Source organism: Eumetopias jubatus, unplaced genomic scaffold, assembly GCF_037043125.1.
Source record: "Eumetopias jubatus isolate StellerSeaLion01/CBP00866 unplaced genomic scaffold, mEumJub1_p1.0 scaffold_11, whole genome shotgun sequence".
Taxonomy (NCBI): Eukaryota; Metazoa; Chordata; class Mammalia; order Carnivora; family Otariidae; genus Eumetopias; species Eumetopias jubatus.
Window position 1 is genome coordinate 34,215,279 of NW_028274817.1, and position 18,088 is coordinate 34,233,366.

The 18,088-nt window shown below is 39.1% G+C and overlaps 1 pseudogene; it reads right to left on the reverse strand.

The window, feature by feature from the left end:
• Positions 1-1,307: 1,307 nt before the first annotated feature.
• Positions 1,308-2,014, reverse strand: LOC114200232 (proteasome subunit beta type-1 pseudogene; annotated as a pseudogene).
• Positions 2,015-18,088: the final 16,074 nt, after the last annotated feature.

Consider the following 18,088-nt stretch of genomic DNA (forward strand, 5'->3'; position numbering starts at 1 on the left):
ATTTAGTACCAGTCCTTTCTTAAATGATTGATAGGATCCTCCAGTGGAGCCATCTGGACCTCGAGTCTTCTTTTTGGAAGTTTATTTAACTATGAATTCAAATTCTTTAATAGATAGAGGACTATCTAGTTACTTATTTCCTCTTGCGTGAGCTTTAGTAGTTTGTGTCTTTTAGGAATTGGTTCAATTTAAGTTTTCAGATTTATATGCATATAATTGTCTTTAGTATTCTCTTCAGATCCTTTTATGCCTGTATGTTCTATAGTGACATCCTCTCTTTCATTCTTGACGTTGGCAATCTGCGTCTTCACTCATTTTTTTGTTAGTGTTGTTACAGATTCATCAATGTTACTGAAATTTTCAGAGATAGCTTTTAGTATCATTGATTTTTTTCAATTGTTTTTGCTTTCACCATTGATTTCTGCTCTTCACCATGTCCTTCCTTCTGTTTTCTTTGAATTTAATTTGCTTTACTAGATTCTTAGGGTGGATGCTTAGACCCTCACTTTGAAACCCTTTTTCTTTTCTAAAACATGCATTTAGTGCCACACACTTCCCTTGAACAACTACATTAGATGAGTCTCACAAATGTTACAATTTAAATTTAATTTAAGTCAAAATATGTTCTAATTTCCATTGGGCCTTCCCTTTAATTCACTGGTTATTTAGCAATTTTTTCCAAATATTGGAGGATTTTCCAGATATTTTATGTCTCTGTTACTACCTAGTTTAATATCATTATGGTCAGCAAACATACTTTGTAGGACTTCCATTAACAACTTTAAGGTTTGTTTATGGACCAGAATATGTCCCATGTGCACTTGATAAGAAGATTAAGTCAAGCTGGTGACAGTGTTGTTTAGGCTTTCTATATTCATATTCATCTCCTTTCTACTTTTTCTATCAATTACTGAAAACCTGTATTGAAGTCACCATATGGTGGTGGGTTTGTCTATTTCCTCATGGATTTGTCTGTTTCCTCTTTCATTTGTATTACTTTCTATCAGGTATAGTTTGAAGATCTGTTGTTAGCTGCATATGCATTTAGGATTGTTACGTCTTCTTGGTGAACTAATTCTTTCATAATTAGTTCCTTCTTTATTCCTGGTAATATTTATTGTTCTGAAGTTTACTTTGATATTAATGTAGCCACCACAGAATTGAAAGAAATAATTCTTTCAATTATTATCTGCATTGTATATCTTTTTTCCATCATTTTACTTTCTTTATTACTTCAGGCTTTACTTTTTAATAAAAGAAATGAGTCCAATAGTTCCAAGATACAAAATTAACCAGTTTTGAAGTGATTAATGATAACAGCACATAAACTGATCCTTCCTCAGGGGAACAGTCTCCTCCCTGATGCCCTCCTTGGTCATGATGCAGATCTGGGTGCATCCCCAGTGAAACCGTCCCCCTCCACTGCAGAAACGAAGACGTCTTTCACAAGATGCATGACTCTGTCTAAGGACAGCGGGACATGGTGCATATTCTGCATGTTCTTAAAACCAACCTGGTGGTCAAGCAGGGGCTGTAACATGGCCCCTGCTGAGCCTCCAGCCTTGAAAGAGTCTCTGCGGTAGAACCCGACCAGGTCAAAGTTGTATGCACAGCTCCTTTCCCTTCTTCATCCAGCCCCCGGATGATGATGTAAACAGTATGGAAAGAAGTGCCTTGAACAGAGGATTGTCGAGAGCATTGCAGCAATCGCCCCTGGAGTCATTCATTCATGGTCTTGTTACTAGAATGCTGAAACATCTTTAGTCTTGCTTCAGTAATCTCGGTCAGAGTAAGACAGTCTCCATGAAAACCACTGCATCCAATGGCTGTTTTGTCTGTTAATTTGTAACACTTGGGGCAAATCAAAAACCCTCCCCTCAATTGAGTGTCAGAAGCAACAACTGAAACATCTCCTCCAGCGTTTACCATGATTACCATCGAAAGCATACGGTGAGAAGCAGAGCTGCAAAGGGCGCAGGTCACTGCGAGGCTCCATTGCCAGGTCTGGGCCTGGTCCCCAGCACATGATCACTTGGCCCCCCACTGCTGCTGTCTCACAGTGAGGTGGCTCCATCGTTTTACTTTTAACCCATATATGCCTTTATATTTAAAGCGTACTTCTTACAGATGGCATGTAATTGGGTCTTGTTCTTTTATCATTTCATTTCAATTTCTGCCTTTCAATTTGTGTGTTTAGAGTTTTAACATTCAATGTAATTGTTGGCATGATTTGATTAAGATACGACATTATTTGTTGCTGCTTGTCCCCACTGGTTTTGCTCTTCTCTAACCCTTTTCCTGCTTCCTTTTGGGTTAGCTGGATATTTTTTTTACTATTCTATTTCAATGAATATATTGGCTTTTGGGCTGTTTTTCTTTGAATTATATTTTTCATAATTCCAGTAGAAATTATGAATATATATACACTTAACTTTCACAATCTAGTTAGAGTTAGTATTTTACCAATTCATTTTTTCTTAGATTTTATTTATGTATTTATTTGAGAGAGAGAGAACGGGAGAGACAGAGCACAAGTGGGGTGAGGGGCAGAGGGAGGAGCAGGCTCCCCGCTGATCAGGGTGCCCGATGCCAGGCTCGACCCTGGGACCCCGGGATCATGACCTACACGGAAGGCAGACACTTAACCGACTGAGCCACCCAGGTGCCCCATAAATAAAATCTTTAAAAAAAAAGCATTTATTGACCTATTTTCTAGTTACTGATTCTCTCCTCTGTCATCTCTAGTCTACTATTGGGCCCAGATGGTAATTTTTTCATTTCAAATGTTGTAGTTTTTAGTTCTAAATTTTCCATATGGTTCTTTTTTATATACTTTTTATTTCTCTGCTGAGAATATCTATCCATTCATTTCAAGTGTTTTTTCCTTAACTTCATGGATCAGAGGTATAATTGATGTTTTAAATACTTTGTCTGATAATTCCAACATCTGGGTTTTCTCAAGGTTCGCATTTGCTGATTGTCTTTTCCTTTGAGGATTGGTCATATTTTCCAGGCTCTTAATATGTCTAGTATACATAGTCACTCAGGTATTTTGACTATTACGTTGTTTAGACTCAAGGTCCTGAAATTTCTGGGGTTTTTGGAGAATGTTGATTTTTTTTGTTTGTTTTATCGGGTAGTCACCCCATTAGGTTTAGACCATATATTCTGTCTTGCCCTACATGGGTGGCAGGTCAAGTCTTAATTTTGAATGTGGAATAGCCATACAAGGAATATTTTTCATCCTTAAAAAGGAAACAAAATACTCATACATGCTATAATATGGATGGACATCAAAAACATTATGTTAAGTGAAAAAAGCCAGATGCAAAAGACCACATATTGTATGATTCCATTTATATGAAATGTCCAGCAAATGCAAATCTACAGAGACAAAAAATAGATTAGTGGTTTCCAGGGGGTGGAGTTGAGAATAGAGTTTAACAGTAAACAGAAACAAGAGATCTTCTTGGGGTGATGGAAATGGTCATTAATTTCCTTTAAAAATCATTGAATTATAAACTTAAAACAGATGAATTGTACGTATGTAAAGTATACCTCATTAAAGTTATAAATTAAATCTTATTTTATTTCTTTAAGAAGTTGCTCTGCTTATTTGGATCTGTCCCATGCAGGTATTCTTCAGGGTTGTGTGAGACTTGTGTGGATGATTCTAATCTCACTCCAATCGTCAAAGCCTTTGCTCTGCTCATTAGGGTCCACCCTATGCATGCATAGCTCAGGAGTCCAGCTGAGACTTACACAGAATTAAGGCGTCCCTTCTCCAGCTCTCTTCCTACCATGATTCCTCCCATACTATCCAGCTTTGTGGTACTTCTATCCTTTGTTCTTCGGACCAGAAAGTTCATGAGCTTTCTATCAGAGTTTTATTTCTAACACCACCACAGCACTATGTGACTGGGACCCACTCTAGGCACAAAGCAGCACAGGGGAAAAAATGGAAACTCATCCCCCCTGCCCATGCAGGTCACTTCTCCAAGTTTTGACTCTACTCCATAACTTTACTGCTTCTGTTAACGTTTTAGAGTCCTTAAAAAGCAGTTTTTGTATATTTCCATATTTTTCTGTTATAATCAGCCAGAAGGATGGGCTGTAGTCACCTCACATAGCCACAGCAAAACTACAACTATGACAGATCTAGTTTTGAATCCTAGCTCTACCACTCACTAGCTGTATGACATAGGATAAATCATTGAATTTCTGAGTCTATTTTATTTTTATCTATAACTGAAGGCCTTTTTTTACTCAAAAAATTGATAGAAAAATGAGGAAGGGAAGGCTTCCTAAAGATAATTCCATTATCATTAGCAACCAGAGGACCGACTCCCCTTGCCTAAATGTATTTCTTTGGTTTCTGAAAAGTAACACTCATTATACTTTATTGTAATGATTTGTTTAAACTATCTTCTCTACTAGAATAGAAGTTCTATGAGGTCAGGAACTGTGTTTTCCTCATTTCTGGCTATATCTCCACAACGCATTCCACAGAATAGCTACTCAGTATTCATCCAGTCACTAACGATCCCTATGGACAGTCAGTCCACTCAACACCTTACATGTATAGGTCTTAACCTCAACACCTGTGACATTCACCTTCACTTCACTCCACCTACTCACAGCCATGGAAGCCCCTCTAGACGTTGCCATAGATCTAAGATTTAAGACGTTGCCAGAGCTGCCCTAGATCAGAAATCCTTAACTCCAATATCCTATTCTCTGATCTCTCTCCCTCATGCTTCTGGCAACCCTTTACCTTCCAGCTTCACTCTCACTATTCACGCTCTTGACCTCATAGGGACTTGTTCTTTTTTTCCCCACTCTTTTGGTAGAAGGCTTATGTAGCCCCTTTGATGCTGTAAAACACCCTTGGACAAATTTCTCAGGTTGCTTCTCTGTTTCCTTTGGGCTCCATTTGTCAAGTCATGTGTGTACAACATGTCTCTGTAGTTATTTTACGTATGAGGGATATATAAATGTAATCCATTTTAGATCATTCATATCGTAGCTTAAAGAACTGTAGGCTTAGGGTGCTACATAAAGGGCCAAGCTCTGAAAAGCCAGGTTAGGTTATTGTAACCTGATAAAACTCCATTTCCTCAAAAACTGATTCCCATTATGGAAGGTTTTCTCTTACACCATATATATTCTCCATATACTCATTATTCATTGAAATGATACCTATTTTCATGGAAAGCCAAATCTTGTAATTACATAGACTTCTTACTTTTTTAAAAAAGGCATGGTAGGAAGACAATGTTTTTAAATAGGTAATTTTCACTCAGCCATTAGAAACAAATGGTTTTTTGAAACTAGACAGATCAATATAGCCTATATTTTAATTCTGGGTTGGTGTTTGGGGATAAATTCCGCACAGTTCTCTTTTGGTTCTTTAATCTCATTAACCTAGGGCACTGGCATGTTTGCAAGTGATTTATATTAGTTGGGATAAATTTACATGTCCTTCTACTTTCCTGTGCTAATAAAATTTTTACATGGTTTTTTCTTTTTTTTAAGATTTTATTTATTTATTTATTTATTTGAGAGAGAGAGAGTGAGTGAGAGAGAGAGAGAACATGAGCAGGGGGAGGGGCAGAGGGAAAAGCAGGCTCCCCACTGAGCAGGAAGCCTGACATGGGACTTGATCCTGCGACTCCAGGATCATGACCTGAGCCGAAGGTAGCCGCTTAACTCACTGAGCCACCCAGGCGTCCATTTACATGGTTTTTGTTTGTTTGTTTGTTTGTTTGTTTTTAAATCCCTGTGCTTAAAAATAGCAATTGTTATGATGATTTTGAATCATGAATTCTGGTGAATGAGAAATTCTTCTTTGGGGAGGGTGGTTCTCTGGGGTGTAGTGAATGAAGGGGAGAGAGAGAGAGAATGAGGAAAGATACCTACTTCTGCTTATTGGTAAAGCAAATGCTGACTAAGCCTCCATCTATTCTTGAACTAAAGCCTCTTCTGGTTCTCTTTCTCTCATCATTTTGAGCCTGCTAGAAAATCCTGAATCTTGTTTATCCTAGCCCTAGAACCATTTGGTTTCTTAGGAAATAGATCACAAATGTCATCTACCCAAGAAAAAAGTTACATATATTTAATATATGCTTGGGCACCGTCAAAGGGCACCAGTCGATGACCACTGAGATATCACTTAGCATTCACATCACATACATATTGCCACAGTACCAACTCAGGCCATAGTATGTGATTTAAAAACCTGAAAATGATAGAACTGAGAGCAGATAGAGATAATATAATCCAAGGCCTCATATATTTTACAGAGGGGGAAACGAAACACCTGAGAGGTTAATCGACACGCCCAAGGTCACACAGCTATATCATTGCTTTAAATTGTACACTCATTCTGTACCAGTAGAACATTTTGTGATGTAATATGCTAGGCTAACCACTGTCCCTGCAGTCACATAATGATGTGTCCTCTTTCATCCTCATTGTAGAAAATATAATCACAAATATCTGTTCATTGTCAGAACACCCGGTTGGCTGCTTTAGGTCATAAGCATGAAATTGCATCCACTTGATGTTTTGCTTTTCATAGCTGCAAAATGCAATTTCATTAAATACCATTGATTCATCTATTCAGCAAAATTTGCAACTGTGTTCTTGAAACTAGCGGCCAAGGGTAATATGGGAAAGGGTGTTGTTGCGAACAAAGTAGGAGATGCATTCCTCACTACCACTCAAGAGCTTTGAAACTAACTGGAGGAGGGGGCTAAATATACAGATGACTTAAGAACAAGGCAAAACTGTAAGCCTGCAGGTGCAGAGGATTATGCAGACTGATTACGTGAGTGCTGAGATGAACCAGAATAATGGTGAGACCTAAGTCAAATGGGGTTAATTAGGCAATTTCCTGGAAAAGGTGAGTTTCGTGCAAGATTATGAAAGTAATTGAAATACTGTGGCATTGAAGAGTGAAGGGCACTCTCTGTGGGGGTAATGAAAACAGTGCAGGCAGGAGACTGAGAAGCTGAGTAGTGTATAAGGGCAGAAAGGAAATCAGTCTGGTCAAAACAAAGGGATCTATCCTAACTAGGCCATAACAAACTAAGAGTGTTGGTACTTGGGATAAATACGGGAGCCAGTTCTTAAAGGGTAGGGTGAAAGATTTGCATGTTACCTTCTAAGCATTTGATATCTATCAGTTAATTAAATCACTAGTTATTGAATACCTAGTATGTACCAGGGTTTACCTAAAGCCAGGTGCTATGCAAAGAGCTTCAAACATGGTCTCATGTATCCCTCACAACAAGATTATCAGTTTTAATATATTTCCCCACTTCGTTTATAAAGAAACTGAGCCTCAGAGGAAATAAATGGCATTCCCAAAGCCACCCGGCCAGCAAAGAGACTCAGACCCAGAACTTCTGTCTCTACAGCTCCCACTTATTACACTAAAGCTATAGGCATTCTCTGTAGGTTTTTGAGCAAGAGAAGAATATAATGAAAATACTATTGGTAAGAGAGTATCCCAGCAGTTATGTGAAGGATGAACATAAAAACAAAGTTCATAATTTTTAAATGGCTCATATGAAATACTATCAATTTAGTAGCAATTAATATTAAAGTACATACAGTTACCCCCCTGAATTTTTAAAAAATCATATATGAGTGTTCTGATGTGAAAGGAGAAAGATTAAAACTTAATGGCACCAGTTTCCTATTCTCCGCTGTGCTGAACAATGAGAATAATACACACAAATTTCATTCTCTTCCCTGATATTCCAACTCAGTGAGGTTTTATTTATGTATTTTATGCATTTATTTAATTTTAATAGGACATAAAATCCAGGCAAATAATTACTCTTTCTCTTTATATATCTAGCAAAATTATATAGCAGTCAAATATCCCTTTTGCAGCAGTTGCATCATAAAAAAAAAAATACCAAAATGAATTGTTCAATTAGTTTCTGCCTCAAAGAAGAGTTATAGGCTCAGGTCAAAGAAAATATAGTCTGAGTATCAATCACATTTACTTCCACTGCCAGTAGTGAGACATCTAGATTAGAAACATGAAAAAATAAATAGAAATCTATGGTGAGCATCACTGCCTATGGTCACTGAACACAGATAGGTTGAAAGCCGCAATGAGCCCAGCACTGAGCTAGGCACTTTTGTTTAATTGGTTCGCTTCTTTCCACAGAAATGCACAAGATATGTTAGAATTTGTTTATGATTAAAGAAAGAGATATGGTAGAAAATTTTATTTCTAGGATCTCAAGTACTAGACCAATTCCACCCCATTTATTTGAAATGCCATATAAATTGTTGCAAATTTTTCATGAGTTCAGATGAACTCATTTTGGTATTTTAAGAGTCAACTCCCTTTCCCCTGAAAGATTGATCCACAGTAAATATAAACTTTGACCCTGGGCCTCAGCTGCCCCATTTGACAAATGAGCTATGAAGGGTCTTGGAGATAACTAATCTAACTCCCTAAGAGGGTAGGACAACTGCTAAGGAACTGCTAAAGTCCCTTCCAGGTCCAACATTCTCTAATCTACAGAATGTCAATGGGATTGTATTATGTTCTCTTCCTGTAGTCAATCTTCTGGCTAATATATAACCACCTTTATTTACTTTTGTGCTAAAAATGCAACCTGCAACCTAGAAGAAACTCCAAAAGAAGGAAGTTTGAAGTTATTTGCTTTTAGGACAATACTCTTACCCCCAAAGAAATTGTAACATAAAGCATCAACAAATGGGAAAGAAACTGAGCGTCTCTTAGATTAATGTCTAGCCTATTTCTAAAGCCAATCCAGGAAGGAAATTCCTAAAACCTAACAAAATAGTGCCAAATATTTACATTCTTGCTCAAGACTGACTAAACTTCAGCTCCTTGAAAATGTTACCTGTCTTCAATATCCCCACAGTATTTCATGCTGTGCCACGTCCACGATGGGCTCTTTACACCTATTTTTAGATGTTGATCAAGACTGTTGTTCCGTATAAGGTTCTGGTGACCTGAGAAACTCAGCTCTTGCGATAGAGCTTAACTTGAAAAGAGTTTATAGTTTGCATGTACTGGCGGGTGATTGACCTAGTTCATTTTTATTCACGTCAACATGTAGCTTCTCAAAAATATTCGTACTCTACAGGATAGGACCAAAACAGATTAAACAGTCATTTCAAATTCTAGCACAGGCAGAAACAGGTTTAAGCTGCTCATTTTCCAAGGTCTGGCTAGTTTAGGGAATTGGATTATCAAAGCAATGAGATCATTGTCCAGTTTTCAACCCTTTCCAGCTAAAATTGAATATGAGCCTTTTTTAATTTTTCCAAAAATCTCTGACATGAATCTACGTATTTGGTAAATTCAAGTGTAAATTTGCATAAATGTAAAATGTAATGTAAATCTATAGATTCTGTGTGTAAAATAAATATATGCATATTCAATGATACATATGCAAATCACATCTACATCTATGCTTATAAATATACACACAGATAATTATAGAACGGGCACTCAGATTACTGTTTTTTTTTAAATATATGTTTGTTCTTCCAAAATACAAGTAAAACCTTGGGGCTTTGATTTCTTCTCCCTCTTTCTTCCTACTCTCAAACATTATAAGAGATACTACTCACAATAGCAGTGATTTTTAGAACAAATTTGATAGTATTAGAATATTCATTTACATAGAATCATTATTGCATAAAATAAGAGCTCAAAGGAAGGGCAGAAACAGCATGTACCAGTCATTGGCCCAGATCTAGCCCATATCGGTCTAGTCTATGTTTTAATTGTTCCAACACTTAAAAAAGCAAGAGATACCATTTTATCTAAAAATCCAGATTTCTGGGGCACCTGGCTGGCTCCGTTGGTGGAGTGTGTGACTCTTGATCTTGGGGTTGTGAGTTCGAGTCCCACGTTGGGTGTATAGATGACTTAAAAATAAAATCTTAAAAAAAAGAAAAACTAAAAATCCAGATGTCTGAATTCTCTTGAAAAATCAAAAGGACTGGCAACACAAGGCAACACACATTCCAGTGTGCTGCCCCCTCCAAATAGGGCTGTGCTCTTCAGTATATCACAGCCAGATGGGCCATCTCAATCATTTGTTACATTCTTAACCCTATACTCATTTGAATTTGCAACTCCTGGGGCACCTGGGTGGCTCAGTCGGTTAAGCGTCTGCCTCCAGCTCCGGTCATGACCCTCTTCAGCTCAGGTAGTGATCCCAGGAGATGGAGCCTGCATTGGACTCCCGGTTCAGTGGGGAGTCTGCTTCTCCCTCACCCTCTCCCTCCCCCTGCTCATGCTCTCTCTCTCTCTCAAATAAATAAATAAAATCTTTATTAAAAAATTTGCAACTACTGATTGGTCCAACCTTCTTACATAATAGAAGTTGACTAACTGGGAAGTGAAGTGACCATCTATCCTAAAGTCTTTCAAGGGGAGAACATGGTGAGTAGATACAGGCTTTGCCCTCAAAGACCTTATTATTTGCTTCACGGGAATATACATATTCATAATAAAGCACAGAATATGATAATCGCCATAAGAGAAGCATACATACAATGCAGAGAAAGTTGCAAAAAGAAATCACATCTTGTTGAGCCCATCAAAACAGGCTTCATGACGGAAGTGTTTTTTCACCAAGTAGAACATATCATGAGAAACCAGTTTTGTCAGGTTTCTCAGCACAAACTCTAGCTCCAACAGTTCCATGCTTTGTGGCCAATGCTGTTGCTTAGCCTCTCAGAGCATCACTTACTTCATCCGTAAAATGGAGGTAATAATAAATGTATGAAACAGGATTGTTGTGAGAATTGAGTGGCAAAATAGAGGTTTCCTTGCACATAGTAAGCAACTCGCAAAACATTCTGCTTATTATTATTTTTATGGAGAAAGTAGTGTCTTTCCAGATGGAAAAGGAAGAGGTGGATCTACCCTGCAGAGTGAGCATCTAGTTGGAAAAATATAGAACATAGTCAAGGAGTGGCAAGTACGAAATAGGGTTGAATTATAAGTAAAAGCGGCAGCCAGGTGCTTCCCCAAAGCTGGGGGACCTCATTCCAGGAGACAGCTTGTGAGGACACAAAGGAAAAGCAAAAGCCTGTCAGCCCATCCAGATGACAACACCTTCTACCCTGCCACCACTCTGGCCAACTGGGAGCTCCCTCCTTCCCGAGCCACACACCCATGTGATAAGCACAATAAAGAGATGCACAGTGGAACAGAAGAATGTAAGCTAGGGACAGCTGACAAGTCAAGGAAGTCATAGATATCTTTCTTAAAGAAAAATAAGCTCAGATATGAATGATGAGTGTGAGCTGACCAGACAAAATGAAGCAAGTGCATTCCTAGCCAAGACAAAATCATGTTCAAAGGTCCTGTGGCAGAATGTAGCATAGAGAGATTGGCATTAAAGGAGGGCAAGTGTAACTGGGGCACAAAGAGCTAAAGCAAGTGTAAAGTGAGAGGACGCTGAAGAGGGTGAGAATGGCTCAGATCATTCAAAGCTTTGTAGGTCTTGTTAAAACTTTTAATCTTTCTTCAAGACCAGTGGCAAGGAGAATTACATGTTCATATCTGTATTTTGAAATGGCTGCACTGCAGAAATGGATTGAAAGGGGTCCAAGGTGGATGCAGGAAGATGACTTAGAAGGTTTTGAAGGTGAGCGAGAGTAAACTGCACTAGACTACTGGTGACAGAGCCAAAGAGAAACAGAATCAAGAGAGCAGAAATGGAGAGAATTAGTGATGGATCGGATGTGGCAAGGAAAGGAGAAGAGACAAGTATGAGAGATGATGTTGGCTTGCTACTAAAACAGAGGGTGGCATGTTTGGTAGAGACCAGTATTTGGAGAGGTAAATCTTAATCTTATGCTTGAACATGGTGAATTTGACTGCCTTTAGGATAAGAAGATACATCATGTAGGCAGCTGGAAGAGAATAGCCTGTGCTAGAGATAAAATTCTAAGTCATTAGAGTAAGGTGGTAATTCAGATGTTGGACACGGATGAGATCTCTGAAAGAAAGAGCACAGGGTGACAAGAGAAGGGGTTCTAAAACTGGCTAGGTAGTATAAGACGAACCTGTACACAAGAGAGAAAGAAAGAAGCCAAAGATGTAGGTGGCAAACCATGAGAGTCTTGCATCAAGAAAATTCAAACAGTCAATCATTTCAAGGAGTCAACAGTTTAAACTATAGAATGCTGGCAATCAGAGTCCAAAAAGCCAGGACAGCTTTTTTCTTTTTGCTGTTAGTCATACAAGCTCATTGCTAAACGTTGCATCAAGTCCCCATCTTGTTGGCTTTACAACAGTGAAAGTTTTCGAATGGCAACTCCTTCATTGCTCTGTTATTATCTATTCTTTTTTTTAAAGATTTTATTTATTTATTTGAGAGAGAGTGACAGAGATAGCGAGAGAGCACAAGCAGGGGGGACAGGGAGAAGCAGGCTCCCCGCTGAGCAGGGAGCTCGATGTGGGGCTCGATCCCAGGACCCTGGGATCACAACCTGAGCCAAAGGCAGACGCTTAACCGACTGAGCCACCCAGGCACCCCTGCTCTGTTATTATTTAAAGAGAATTCTGAGGTATAGGAGAAAAAAGTGAGAGCCAAGAGATAATCAAAAAGTACTGCAATTTCCTCCATGTACACTTGAAGGGTTCCTATATCCAATTTTGCTATGACAAAAAAAAAAAACCTTTAAGAAGCTGTATTCTTATGCAACTTGTTGAAAACATTTTCGATTCTCCTATTTCTGTAATTGTGATCGCCTCTCCTCCAAATGGAGCTAAGTAATCAGATGGTTGCCTTTTAGAAGCTTCGTGACTGGATAATGTTCTCCCTTCTCCTCTTTCCACACAGCGGATGACGAAATCAGTTTAAAATCACCATCTATCTGCAAAGCCATTTTGATTTCTAGTTACGCTATCTCATTCCGAAAGAAGGAAAGAAGAAAACAAAGAAATAACTGCTGTCAGATGCCTCCAGATTTTGTGTTTGTTGTTAAGTAAAAACAACAATGAAAAGATAAGCTTCAACAAACTGTCAACAATCCACACTTCACTCCTCTCATTTTGTAGCTTATCAAATTTCCCATTCAATGTTCTTTCTGCTTTCAAGCACTATTAACTGAGTAGCTACTATGTTCCAGGCTTTTTTGTAGGTGGTAACAATGAAGTCATGAAACAGACATAAATCCTTGCCCTAATGGAGCTGATCTTTGGCTTTTATTTTGATTTTGTGAGGCTGACTTCAACAAACACCCCTTGCTAACTAGTTTACCTCTTTGCTTACGTGAGATTTGGATAACTGGAAGAAAAAACTCCTCAAGAACCGCTCCCTCTGCTTTCTCCTTTATTGCTCCTACTGCTCAGCAACACATCCTGAGTCCTTTAGAAATTGTGGCAGAAAATTATTTGGGTGGCCTGGCTCTCTGCATGACTTTTATCCTTCTTCCTCTATTATTACTCTGTATTTTTTAATTTTTACTTTTTTTTAAAAGATTTATTAATTTGAGAGAGAGAGAGAGAGTATGGGGGAAGGTAGTGCAGAGGGAGAGGGAGAGAGAAAATCTTTTTTTTTTAAAGATTTTATTTATTTATTTGACAGAGAGAAACACAGCGAGAGAGCGCACACAAGCAGGGGGAGTGGGAGAGGGAGAGGCAGGCTTCCCGCGGAGTAGGGAGCCCGATGCGGGGCTCGATCCCAGGACCCTGGGACCATGACCTGAGCCGAAGGCGGACGCTTAACGACTGAGCCACCCAGGTGCCCCAGGAGAGAGAAAATCTTAAGCAGACTCTGCTGAGCATGGAGCCTGATGCGGGGCTTGACCTCACCACCCTGAGATCACGACCTGAGCCGAAACAAAGAGTCCGATGCTTAACCGACTGCACCACCCAGGCACCCCTTATTTTTGCTTTTTAATTAAGTAGGCTCCATGCCCAACATGGGGCTTGAACTCATGATCAAGAGTCGCGTGTTCTACCAAATGAGCCAGCCAGGCACCCCTCTTACTCTGTATTTTAAAAAACCTGAGATGGCATGTCCTCCAGCAGATAGGATTCCTAATAACCTCAACTGACATCCCAGCACTCCCCCAATAAACCCTTCCCTCCAGTATGAAAATACAAAATACCAGCAGTAACAACAAGAGAAATGCAGAACAAGAAAAATGTCCCCCTTTGGAACTCTTCTTGCCATTCTCAGCTCCAAAGAGCTATTATGTGGTGATAGTAGAGAACACAAGAACATAAAGGCATGATGAGGAGCGTGTTTTCCTCTCTCTGCCAAGGAGGAAACAGAATTGTGACCCGAAAGGGTATTCACATTTTAAAAACTTTTGATGTTGCCAAATGACCTTCAAAAATTGTATCAAGTGACACTTCCACCAAGCGGTGAATGGCAGTATATTAATTTTCTATCTTTGCCAACTTGACTGGCTAAAAATAGGTATCTCATCTTATTTTGCATTTTTTATTACTAATGAGATAGAACTTCTTTATATTTCTTGACCCTTTGTGTTTCCTGTTATGCGAATGATGTATTAATGTTATTTTCTCTGATTCCTGTTATCGTTTCACTTCCCACCCACGGGTGGACATCTTAGATGCCTCCCCTAACAGTCCACTGAAATTGTTCTCCACAAGACCACTCTCAACCTCCTTGTCACTAAATCTAAAGGACACCTTTCAGTGCTGCTCTCTTACACAGCCTCCCAGCAACCTTTTTTTTTAAAAAAAAAGATTTTATTTATTTATTTGAGAGAGAGAGAATGAGAGAGAGAGAGAGAGCACGAGAGGGAAGAGGGTCAGAGGGAGAAGCAGACTCCCCGCGGAGCAGGGAGCCCAATCCGGGACTCGATCCTAGGACTCCAGGATCATGACTTGAGCCGAAGGCAGTCGCTTAACCAACTGAGCCAGCCAGGCACCCTCAGCAACCTTTTTTTAAAGATTGTATTTATTTATTCATTTCAGAGAGCGAGGGAACAAGCAAGGGGAGGGAGAGGGACAAGCAGACTCCCTGCTGAGCACAGAGCCCAACATGGGGCTCAATCTCATGACCCTGAGATCACGACCTGAGCCGAAATCAAGATTCAGACGCTTAACTGAGCCACCCAGGGACCCCTCTCAGCAACATTGGGTGCAGTTAACCATTTCCTTTTCTTGAACACTATCCACCTTTTGTTTCCACGGCACAACACTACCTTGGCTTTCCTCTCACCATTCCTTCTCGTCTTGAGGAGTTCTCTTCTTTTGCACGTGGCAGAGTTCTATCTCAGGGTTCTGTCTTAACCCTCTTATCTCCTTACAGTACTCAACTGTCTCTGGATGAACTCAGGACTGATGATTCCCATACCTCTGTCTCCACCTGAGTTCCAGACTCATAAAATGAAGTACCTTCCAGAAACTTCCGTTCCCTTTAGACACCTACAAATCAACATGTCCAGAACATTATTCATCATCTTACTTCCCAAAGCTGTTCCTACTTCTTTTTATACCCACTCCTGCTACATCATATCAATCGCTAAGTTCTACCAATCCTACCTTCTCGATAAATTTTAAACCCATCCACTTTTCTCTATTACCACTGATGCCCTCCTTATCAGTCCACCATCATCTTTCTACTAGGTTACAGAAAAACCCTCTTAAATGAACATGTTGCCCACTCCAATTCATTCTCCATACTATAGTCAGTCAGACTGGCTAAAGCCCAAATCTAATCATAGTATTGCTTCCCTACTGAGAACATTTCAATGGCTTCCTTAAGAAAACGCAAACTCCTGGGGCGCCTGGGTGGCTCAGTCAGCTGAGTGTGTTGGACTCTTGGTTTCAGCTCAGGTCATGATCTCTTGGGTCGTGAGATCAAGCCCCACATCGGGCTCTGCCCACAACGTGGAATCTGCTAGAGATTCTCTCCCTCTGCCCCTCCCCGCACTCATGCATACTCTCTCTCTCAAACAAATAAATAAATATTTAAAAAGAAGAAAACCCAAACTTCTTAACATTGTTTTCAAAACTTGCATCATCTGACTTCTTTCCTTGTACTTTGTGCTTCAGCCATACTTAAGTGTCTTCATTTCCCCCAAACATACCGTGCTCTTTCTCAGTTCCAGGTCTTCACATATGTCATTCACTATGACTAGACTACTCATCAACCCCTTCACCCCCCAGCCCACTTCTGTTGTCTGTCTACATTCTACCCATTTTTCACCTTTGAAACTTAGAAGTTTTACTTCTTCAGGAAGCTTTCTCTGGCTCCCTAACTATGAATTAGGTGCCTCTCCTGTGTTCTGATTATAATTTCAACACACTAAATTGTAATTGTTCTATTTACTTATCTGTGTCTCCCACTAGATGGCAAGCTCCACGATATCAGGGAGTATGTTGTTGTTACTATTTTGTAAATATAGTAAGCGTCCAAGAAATATTTGATGTTAATGTTTGTTTTTCTAATGAGGTATTCATCTTTTCCCATTGAATTATAAAAGCTCTTTATATATGAAGGCTGTCAATCTTCTGTCATTTTGTTGTAAATATTTCCATACTGAAGAAACTATTCTTCTCATGTTTCCTGAACAAATTATTCCTTTTACTAACTCCTTTCCTCTGTATGTGTTCTCTCTGTTAGGAATATACTCAGTCCCTATGCATTATTTAATACCCATTCAAATGGCATTTTGCCCATGACTCCCTGGGAAAGAATTATTCGATCCTTTCTCTGTACTCCCATAGCACCTTGTATATGTGTCAGCTTCAAGAACTCAATGTTTTTATTTCTAGTGGAATTATGTTTTTGCATGACTTTATCCTCCATTAGACTGCCAACTCCTTAGAACCAAAGATAGTCTTATTCATTTTTGTATTTCCTATGTCTATCATTATTCTTAAAATATAGTAGTATCTGTAAAATATTTTGCTAAAAGCATTAATTTGGGCTTACAAAAGAACATGTTTAATAATAAAAAATATAAAAACAAAATATTTTTCTGTGAATAATCATAAATTCAGAACTTTGGGAAAGTCCTGCCTGACTACTAATATCTCAGTTAATAGAAGCCTCAACAATTATAAAATGGAAAGTCACTGTTGGTAACTAAGGGTAAGTTAAGAAAAGACTCTTAGTATACACACTCTCTGTAACTGTGTATAAAGCATTCAGATAAAAGGAAAAACGTTTAGCTATTAAGTAAGGACCTTAATTCAGAAATTGATGAGTCACATACATTAAATGTAAACCTGGGTTGCAGGTTGAGTAAAGAGAAGCCACATAACCAACAGCTTTCCCTGTAACCCTCTAATAACTCTAGAGCTTACTGCTTTTAACCTCTGTGGTCTAACTGAAGGGGGAAATATAACTGACAGAGATTTATCCTTGTTACTAAATTGTGCCAGGCAAAAACCTGAGATTTAAATTGTTTTGCTAATTACATTTAAAAACACTTTCTAATTGTCCTTTTTAAAGAAATTGTTTTTGCAGGGCGCCTGGGTGGCTCAATCAGTTAAGCACCCAACTCTTGATCTCAGCTCAGGTCTTGATCTCAGGGTTGTGAGTTCAGGTCCTGAGTTGAGCTTCCCACTGAGTGTGGAGCCTACTTTAAAAAAAAAAAATTGTTTTTTGCATTTGTTTTGGGTTCTTTTCAGAATCACCTGTAGCTTCTTATATTTCTAATTAGACTTTACTGTTCGAAACTTGCCATTTCTAGTTGACTTTAGAAACTTTTCAGTTATGGGGCGCCTAGGTGCTTCAGTTGCTTGAGCAACCAACCAGGTCTTGATTTGGGCTCAGGTTGTGACCTCAGGGTCATGGGATCGAGCCCCATGTTGGGCTCCATGCTCAGCGGGGAGTTTGCTTCTCCCTCTCCCTCTCCCTCTGCTATTTCCCCCTGTTCATGCTCTCTCTCTCTCTCAAATAAATAAATCAATCTAAAAAAAATAAACTTTTCAGTTATGTAACTCTTAAGAAGAAGAATTTACTTTTTGCTCTGAGGTTTCTTCTGCTTAGTTAAAGCAAAGGGCGTTTGAACTTTGCATTTTAGAATCAGAATCTGGAACTAGACAGAGCAGTTACAATTAAACTTGTTCAACTCC